Genomic DNA, 9,867 nt, shown 5'->3' with positions numbered 1-9,867 from the left:
ACTGCTCGGCCCGTTCTCTGGGAGGTATTTATCAGATGCAGTTGTTCGTTTTCCATTTTCGATGAGTAACTCATAACTGATAAGTAAATCATGAGAGTCGCGACAACCAAAGAACGAGAGAAGAGGAAAGCTGCACCGGCGACCAGGATGTCATCCGCATATCGGCTCAGTCGCCGGAGGTGCTATACGGCGCCTAGTGCGCCTAATGCTGATAGACTCCTATCTCGTAAAGTGTTCCCGGCGCGCGTGGCATCACTCTGATTCATAATTGAGCTGGCGCGCACCGTGGATGCGGCTCGTTACTTCCAGAATATGTGAAGATGGGTCGCCCGTAGAAGCCCTCGTACTAGCCGGGACGCACTCGACAGTTCCTGAGCTCAAGGAGGTGAGACTACGTCTCCAGGTCAAGCTCGAGTCATCGAGCTCATCCGGAAACTAAGAAGATTTCGGTGACGAGGGGGTTCCACAGTGAGAGCCCGTACAATCGGAGCGAACGGTTCAACAAGTCGGAGAAGGGATGGAGCATTCGAATACTCCCAGTTGTGTGGATGGCTGATCCTTAGACAGCGTTTTCTTTGAGTGCTCTGCTGCCTGAGTGCTGTTTCAACGGCCGACGAGCAAGCAAGTCAAACATAACCTGGGCGGGTTGAAGCACTCGGAGGAGGCGCTGGTGATCTGCGAGTGTCTGAACGAGGCAAGCTTTACTTTTTGCGCGATGTGTATACTTCTATATGCGTTCTGCACACATGGCCCGGAGTCGAGCGAAGTTTCGCGAGGCAGACACGCCTTCTCTGGAATTGGTGTCTGCCCACCATGCATCCATTCGATACTCCCATCGCGCTAAATGACTTCTCGGATGCTAATCGACCCCCGACGTCCTACAATAGCTTGGGAACAATGAAGCGGACGTAGGTCAGCATTCGTCAGATTCCATCGCCGTCAGACTTCTCACCTTCATCGGCGATCTGGCGGTCCCCTTTTCTCGGAGTCGGATGATCGGCCAGGAGAAGTTAATGGGAAAGAACTCCTTGTCGAGAGCATTCTTCGAACAAGCTCTGCAGAAAAATTTGGACCTCAATTACTGGATATCGGACAGTCTCCTCGACCAGGAGAGGTTCTCGGATACGTCATCGACATGTCACCTCCAATCCTCTCCGGATATTTTTCTTTCGGAATTCTTCTCCCTTTCGACTCAGTCTCTCTTCCCGAACACGGAGTATCGGATCAGGACCCCGACCTTCCGACCGACGATCGCGGACAGTACCATCTCCCTCATCTGTCTAATGCGTCCGATGACCTGTTTTCGAAACGGACCCGGTATCGAATGAAGGTCCTCGCTTCCGAGAATTCGAGTCTGAGGCCGTGACCCTTCGCTGAGCGCTCGAACTCAGGAAGAACGATGCCTATCCTATACAGCGGGTCCAGCGATCCGGATACCGCAAAATAGCATTTATGTCTCTCCCACATGAGCCTGGTTTCCACAAACAGAATAACATCGAGTCATAAGGGAGTTGGTCCTGCTGTCCGGTGGTCCACAGACGAAACAAGCGGGACTTGGTGAGCGGACCTAGACTTGGAAAAACCATTTCCAGCAGTGTCGATTGCCCATGGACCGATTTGCTCGGATCAATGACGTGATGCTCGGTTGGCTGATCCCTATCGACAATCGATCTGGCGATAGAGTTGGATCGGAAGATGAAGTCGAGCAAGGATGAGCTCAATCAAGGCGCATTCTCTCGATTTTCGACTCGGACACCTACGATCCCGGTGAAATATCCCCGATTCATCTATCACCGAAAAATCGAGATGACACACTCCAAAGACGCGTTACAATCACGAATTCTTCCTTGCGGTCCAGATACGCTATTGGACATCTCATCCAGAAATTTCACCTTCGAGTGCAATCACGACTCGGCTGTCGTAAGAGGGATGAGAGCTGAAGAGATGAGTTTGTCCGAAGGGAAATCGAGTCGAAAATTTGAAGCCATTGTCGAGCCGACGAGCTCGATGTGTTCATTCTCTTGAGGGACGTGAAACATTTGCTCTTGATGATGCACGGCTCGACTCTCAGCATGAACTAGGAATGATTTCTCCGAGAAAAAAAACAATCGCTCTGCCCTGTTCACTGGCCCCGTCGGAAGCCCTGGCGGTCCGGAGCCGCAGATCGGTCGACCCAGGGCTGGACTTCCGGCGCGAAACTTCCGACGAGAATACACCGAGTTCCGAGGCACCCGCAGACTGTCACTCAGAGGGGGGTCGCCTCGAGATGGAAGGCTAGCCCCGGAATGCCTCCTTCATTTGTGGAGTTGACCCGGCGTGCGACCTCGACTTCCGACACCGTCCTGTTTCTCTCTGATTCGAGAGGCAGCTCTCGAACCAAGCGGGGATCATCGATAATTCCGGGATGTACGGACACTCCGAGAGCCGCGCATCATTCACAAAAACATCCTCCGGATCCCAGCAGGAGGATTCCGGGAGCGAGACCTGAGAGAGCGTTCGCGATGATCGACGTAATTCCTCACGGCGTGAGTCAGTGCTCGGCTTCTTGCAAGGACCCCATGGTCGTCAGCTGCTTTATGCCTCGAATCAGAAGTACATAGATATCAGTCGGACGAGGTGTGTGAATGGCGCGGGTCGGATCTCGGTCCGGCCACGGATACCGTCTGACATGTGAAGGTGAAAAGACCGAGCGTCGCAACGCGGCACGTATTTGCACAAGATGTTTCCACAACGTGTTCAAGGACATGAGCATAAATTGAGGGATATCGCACGGAGAGAGCAAATCGGGGTCATGTCGTCGGAAACTTTTTCCAGCCCTTATCGCTAAAATATGCGCGGGTTGAGTATCCGTACGGGATGAGTGTTTCGGGCTCCTTCGGAGCAGGCCTGGGAGTTTCCCTCTCGATCACGCTCAGCTCGCATGTTTGCTTTTCTTTCACAGAGAAATAGCTTTGCTCTAGAAGCCTCGCCCCGAGCCCGGCGGGATTTCTCACTCTCCTTTCCCTCCGAAGCTGCCTGGGAAAACCTCGAAGGCTATCGAGCCGCGAACTGGACCCCTCCTGGGCTTTTTCCCGAGGAGTATTTTCGATTCGGAGAAGAGGAAGACATTTCTCCGTTGTCGATAATTGGGGCCTCCAACTTCTCGATCGACTAGCAGCGAGACCCATTAGGACATGAGGATTATCGTGCGTCGGGATCGCAAGGGACGAGTGGCCTCGTAAGAGCAGCAGGTGCGATCATCCCTCCGTGAATCCATTGACGATGGATTTCTTCTTTTCAGTCGCATGATTCGCGTTTGATCAGAACGACCCAGAGGGTCTTCAAAGCCTTATCTAGTACCGCGTTGAATATTCGAACCGTCCGCCCCTCCGATGGTGAATTATTCATCTTGGCTCGGCAACAATGGTCCTGGGTTCGGGCAATGCTTCCCGGGGTCGATATAAACTCTATCATTTGTCATTGACTCCCTGACTCGGATATTTTTACCGACGAAAAACCCGACGCCTCAACCTGTGGCTAGTTTTGCGCGTGTTCAGGCAGAAACCATCTGTCTCAGGAGTTTCAGCTTTGAACGCGCCTCCGCGCAGCCCGAGGGACGATCTCGGAGAAGGAATCATTGCTCGACCTCGCACCATTTGGGACAAGTGTGACCGTCATTTAAGGACTTGACGTTCGAAGGCCATTGATATTTGCATTTCTCTCTTCAGATTCCGGGGATTCCTTCAGAGATTCGTCTAGGAGTTCCCGCAGGAATCGCACATTTCAATAACTCGACCGGATGATGGGAATATGGACGGAGCGCCGAATGTGCCTCGACGCTCTGAACAAATCGAATAGCGATCATCCCTCGACTTCCGGTGAGTTGTTGAGTGCTCGTCTCCAGTCGTCAATCCTTGCATCGCATTCCGACGCAGAGAGCCTGAATACCAATATTTTCCTATTTGCCGAATCATTTGGTTGGAGCCAATGCAAAAGTTTGCGCGAGTTCTCTTAAAGCGACCAACGATCCTCTGACTCTGACCCTATCAAGCAAAGAGGTCGTGGCTCCGATCATTGAAAAGATCAGAAAGGAGCTCTGGTAGGAGGAAGGAACACTGTGACGACTCAGGGATCTGTTCGCAGCGTTTCTCCCCCTCGTGTTCCGACTTATCACTTCCCCCGCTGCTAGCGTGAACTAGCCTGGCGGAGACGATTCGAAAAAGAGCTCATGAGTTCAAGAATTCGAGAAACTCGGCAATGACTTTCTCTTGAGGACTGCGTTATTCCTCGGAATTCCACCGACTCAAGAAGAAAGCTCCATGCGAATGGCTCAGACCAGCATCAGAGCTACTCCGTATTCGTTTGGGCGTCTGCGAGAACACAGGCTGGATGCATCAAATGAGCATATCTTCCGGGGAAGCCATCTCAGAAGAGGAGGGTCACCCCCTGTCAAAGGAGCAAGATCCGCTCTCCAATAATTCCTACCCGATAGCTCATAGGTAGAGGTCCTAAACGGACATTTCATATCTATCCAATCCGCAAGAGCGAAGACCGACGATCACATCGACGAGGGAATCGCCGCTGATGAGTTTTCCCTGTCGCCGGACGATGAGGGAAAGACTAGAAGAAGAATGCCGCAATCGAATCTATCCTTATTCGAGAGTCGGAAAATGAAAATGTCCGAAATTTAGGAACTCTACTCAAAGGTGACCATTGAAAAACTTGTCGGGGCCTGCTCAGCTGCCTATAGCGATGTTCTGCAGCGATTCTAATCATCGACTCATTTCGGAACCTCATATTCAAACTTTTTTCAAGAAGCTGTAGCTTGCTCACTCGTGGTTCGATTCCACCTTGTGTGTTCTTCTTCTCTTGGAGCTGAGAACGAGACAACCATTTTCGGACTCCACTCACCCGACTCGGCCCGATATTAAAGAAGCCACGGCCACGGGAGGATGGAGCTCCGTATCCCCTAGGCTCTCCAAATCGGGAAGTATGTACAATGGGCTTCGTTCCCTCACCGGCGGTCACGCAGCTCAGCAACATATCGCTCCCCAGAGACTTGATTCGCGATCTCGGAAAGAGGAGACAATTCATTTTCCGCCAGAAACCGCGCGGAGAGAAAAATTAACAAGACGAGACAAGTTGGAGGGCTTGGAACGCTTCCAATCGTGAGCGAAGCAAATGTCTTTCCCAGGAATTTCGTTTTGAAAGATCCTCAGGCTGTATGTTAAAGACTTGAACGATACCTGAAGCGCCGAATATGACACTTATGCATAACGTGCTGTGCGCTTCATAGTAAAGTGTCATCTCCACTCCGAGATCACTAGATCAACTTGAACCTCGATACGATCTTGCATCCCTCGAAATTCCCGATGAGGAACCCTCGACATTATGGAATTTCGATCCCTCGTAGCTCCCTCGATATCGGGCCGATTTGAGTGAACGGAGACGGGGAACGCTCGTGTCCTTTCCGGCTGTGAAGCGCAGCGGGCTTCATACGAGCGAAGTTGAGCCACATACAGCCCCTGGAAACATTTCCGATCCCAAAGGAACCGAGTTGAGTCAAACTCGGGATAGCCTACGTACGTTCCCGTATGCAGCCTTGCAGATTCTGACACCTTCTCCCATGTTGCTCGATGACGAATCGTATCGGCTCCACGAGGGGCCAAATCTAGGTTCATCGAGAGTGACACTCTCTGCTTTTCAGAAGATTCGAGAGATGTAAGGATATTTCTCTCTACATTCTCTATCACTAAATCCCTGCCTAGATGTCCGAATGAAATTCTAGTATCGAATTCCTCTCTCCCGTCTCTACTGCGTATGAGTTCCGCAACTGATCAGGGCATTTCCTTGATGAGCGAGTATTCCAGAAATGGATATTATTGGTGGGACCCGACAGGAAAAATCGGACCGACATCCATGAACCTGGGAAAAACTCTCGAGCAACTCGACTGAGAAGACTCTGCTCCACAGGACTCCCTTTATTGTGATTTCACTCCGCGCAAGAAACCCGGAGCGCAGCTGGCAGAACATACCGTGAGTTATTGCCGCAGAAGCTCCTCTGATCTTATTCAGAACAATTCCACATCCCTTCGCCGAGCTGCGCGAAGTTTCATTGAGAGGGAATGGAAGATTTCTCCCCGATCGCAGCCTTCGCTCTCATACAGGTCGAAAGCTTCTGGACATTGTTTTTTCTGCATTAATTGCAGATTGCTCGTAGAATAGACCTGATGACCTTGAGCGGCACACTACGCTCATCGAGGACGGGGGTCCTCTCGAAGCATATGACAGATGGTGATCCATGACTGAATCGCTTGTCGTCGGAAATTGAGCTTAACGCCGATACTCCACATGAAACAACAGCTCGTGCTGTTTGAGGTGTCAGTGCCACGTTCTCGGATTGATCAAGAGATGCGCGAGGTTGCTGTTCTCGAAAATACTTCGCTCATCTTCGAGCGACTCTGAGATTTCTCCCGGAAGGGGTCCGATCGGCGAATTGTTTGATTCGATGTTCACCCAAGGATTCCCCCCACGAGAGTCTCTGCCCCAACCGACGCCTACGCGGCCATTGAATGGAAGCATCCTCCACGAGAACCGGGTATTTTCTTCCTCTCCGAGTCGATACGGAGCTCCATGGTGGTCTAGGTATATTGCGTCGGCGCGCAGCTGTGTCCGCATCTTGCGGAACCGATATCCTCTCAGGAAGTCCGGAGCCCTCAACTTTGAACTCGAGCTGTACACTCCTTGCACAAGTCGGTAAATTTCGATACCGAGCTCCTTACGACCAATGGAACCGCTCTATAAATTAAAAATATCGCTCATATCCCGGAATTAGCTCTGACAGCGGAGCTAATGCCGGAACAAATGATGAAGAGTCTCACGGCTCCCCGCGTCCCCCATACGTGTCCACATGAAGACGTATACAATTTGGACAACCATTAGCACCGGGACTGGTGGGAGAGGCGAGCATTCGCTCGGGAGACGTCTGCAGTTGACATAGAAGGCCAGGATCGGGCCTGTCTGAGCTCCAACGGCCCATGAACTCGCTGAATCCCCATAATTAAAACACCAGGAATGTGGGGAAGCAATTGGACTCAGAGTCCCAACACTCTCTGGGAGGCGACGATTCTAAAGCCCTGGTCGCTACTTCCCGTTCATTCCGCTGGTTCCTCTGCGCCACTGACCAAGAGGAGGTCACTTCGCTCAGGAGTTATTCCGCGAACTCATGGGGTACATGTAAATGCCCCCGGAGCGAAAAAAATTAACGATTTCGCATGCTGATACTACACGACCACTATGACGAATAATTAAACGTATGACGCAGAATCCGAATCGGGACTCCCCGGAAATATTTAACTTCCTCTCAACTCGCAAGGCTTCCGGGAGAGAATCGTCTCGGGGGGCCGCGAAAATCCGCTGATCTCACCATTGCGACGGCAGAAGACTGAAAGTGACGCTTGGGACGACTGTGAGACCCGCCGTGTGTAGGAAGGTCGGGGACTTTGATTCTGACCCTTCATTTGCATACTGAACGCCCTCCCCTCTCCGAGTTCAGCACTATTCTGTGTTCTCCATTTAGCGTCCGACATTGACAAACTCCGCGCCGACGTGATATTCTGTGCGTTTCCATGGAGCTGGACGGAGATGATTGGATTCAGTTAGCCGGATTCGATCAAGACGCATGATCTCTCATCGAGAACTCTCAAATAAGATGCGTACGCCCTGCGCTCACGTATCCCGCCCTCGACTCACAAGTAAACCTTCACTTTTGGTGAATCGCAAAGCTGATCCAGACTGTGTCCATCGGATTCCTCGTCGAAAATTAGGAAAAAAAACGGAGTCTTAGCTGCTGACCGCCACAGGGGCCGGAGCGGCAAACAGGAGAAATCTCCAATTTCAATATGGGACTATATGGGGCAAGTCTCTCAATTCAAGCCGATAACATCCCAGAAGGGATTTTCTGCATGCATTTCGATCACGCGAGCTGGAAAAGGACAGGGAGATCCCCGAATAACGATTTCCGTCGATTATCACTTCATCACTTCACTTCGGGTTAATTCGGGTTAACTTCTTTTCGGGTGATCATGACTCATGAAAGAAACGGGAGAGGGCAGGGGCTGTCTATATATCTTGGGAGGACGAAGCTCATCCAATAATCAGATGCGTGATGGATCCGGCGGTGGTAGTCCGCGAGCTGGTCGCCAAATTTGGAACCAAGCCTAGAGGAATGAATCGCTTCGAAATCGAGATTTTTGATCATATTGTTCGGCTCCTTGATACCGATATGATGCTTGTGGAGGACTTTGACACCCTGGGATTCGCGGGAGATGTGGATTTAGATGACGACATGGACTGGGGAGACGATTCGAGATCCTTGGAAGAGCTCGAGTCCTCAACGAGTCCGGAGACAACCTCGAGTTCCACCTCGTCCAGTTACGCTCCTTGCTCACCGAAAAGAGGGCCACAGATCGATGCTGAATACAAAATGAAAGCCTATCGCTACTGGACGGTCGCGCCGGATGGAATGACTTTCGATGAAAAAGGACAAGATCGCCGAAAACCGGAGAGCGTCATGAATCGTTTCAGAAATATCAAGCACATGAAGGTCCTGTACGACTTCGAGAGACTCATGAACCGGCCGTCTTTCAAGAAAATCAATGAACAGAATCGAGTGCGATTGTTCACGATCGAACCATTCGGCTCTGGGGCAAACAAATCAAGTCGCAGATCGACCCCGATGGGATATTGGCTTTCAGTGCGTCTGATTCATGGATCTACAGATTCAAGAAGCGAAACCGCATCGTTAATCGAGCGATAACTCATCGTGTTTCGAAGGATTGGAAGGACAAAGATGGCAGAAAATTGGAAGCGGCGGAAACTTTCGTCCAATTGGCTCGGAGTTTGATCAGCGATCAGCAACTGCTGCCTAGGGATGTTTTTAACACAGATCAGAGCAGATTCGAGAAAGAACTGCGGTCTTACAGGACATTGCGAGAGAAAGGCACGGCGAAAGTAAGAGCTGTAGTGGGATCCATGAGTGCGACGACTCACTCTTACATGATTATGCCTATCGTTTCGATGGATGGAGACATTCTCCGCCCCATGTACGTATTGATCCCAGAACCGAAAGGAAAGTTCCCAGATTCCAAACCTCCGGATCCTGCGAACATCGTGTCTTTCGCCGGAAAAAGCGCCAATATGAACAAAGAGAACCTACGGCAATTCTACCAGGCCGCTTTGTGGCCGAGCATGCCCCAAGATCGCGAAAAAAGTTCTGCTTCTCCTAGATTCGTGGGCCCCGAATAGGGACGAGGAGTTATCGGAATCGTGTGTACCGAGAAGGGAAGTACTGTTGAAGGGGATAATCCCTGGGGGGACGACAGGCCTTATCCAGCCTTTGGACGTTTTCTTCTTCCGGCCGTACAAGTCGTTCGTACGCTTCATCACGGACACCGTAATTGACGAAACCACGATCAAGATTTGGCATCGAGACAAAGTTCTGGCCCTGCAGTCATTCTGTCTCTTCCAGTTCAGCGCTCCGAGGTTCAAGGATATGATCCGATACGCCTTCTATAAGGCTGGCTACACTGACGAGGAGCCCGGGACTTGGATTTCCCCGCACGAGTTTTGTTTCAAGGGCATCGTAGATGACCAGTGTTATTCATGCGAAGAGTTGGCTCTCATCAGGTGTGCCCACTGTGAGCGTAGTATATGCTTCCGTCACGCATTCGCCGATGATTTACACATCGACTGCAGCGGAGAGACTTGAGACCCAGCAAAAATCAATGTCATCATCGAAGAAAAATTTAGGCGATGGATCGCCGAATATCTTTATTTGTGGGTCTCCCTGTCCTTTTCCAGCTCGCGTGATCGAAATGCATGCAGAAA

Source organism: Galendromus occidentalis, unplaced genomic scaffold, assembly GCF_000255335.2.
Source record: "Galendromus occidentalis unplaced genomic scaffold, Mocc_1.1 scf7180000077456, whole genome shotgun sequence".
Classification (NCBI taxonomy): domain Eukaryota; kingdom Metazoa; phylum Arthropoda; class Arachnida; order Mesostigmata; family Phytoseiidae; genus Galendromus; species Galendromus occidentalis.
The sequence above is the reverse complement of the archived record's forward strand: the minus strand, read 5'-3'. Positions refer to the sequence as shown.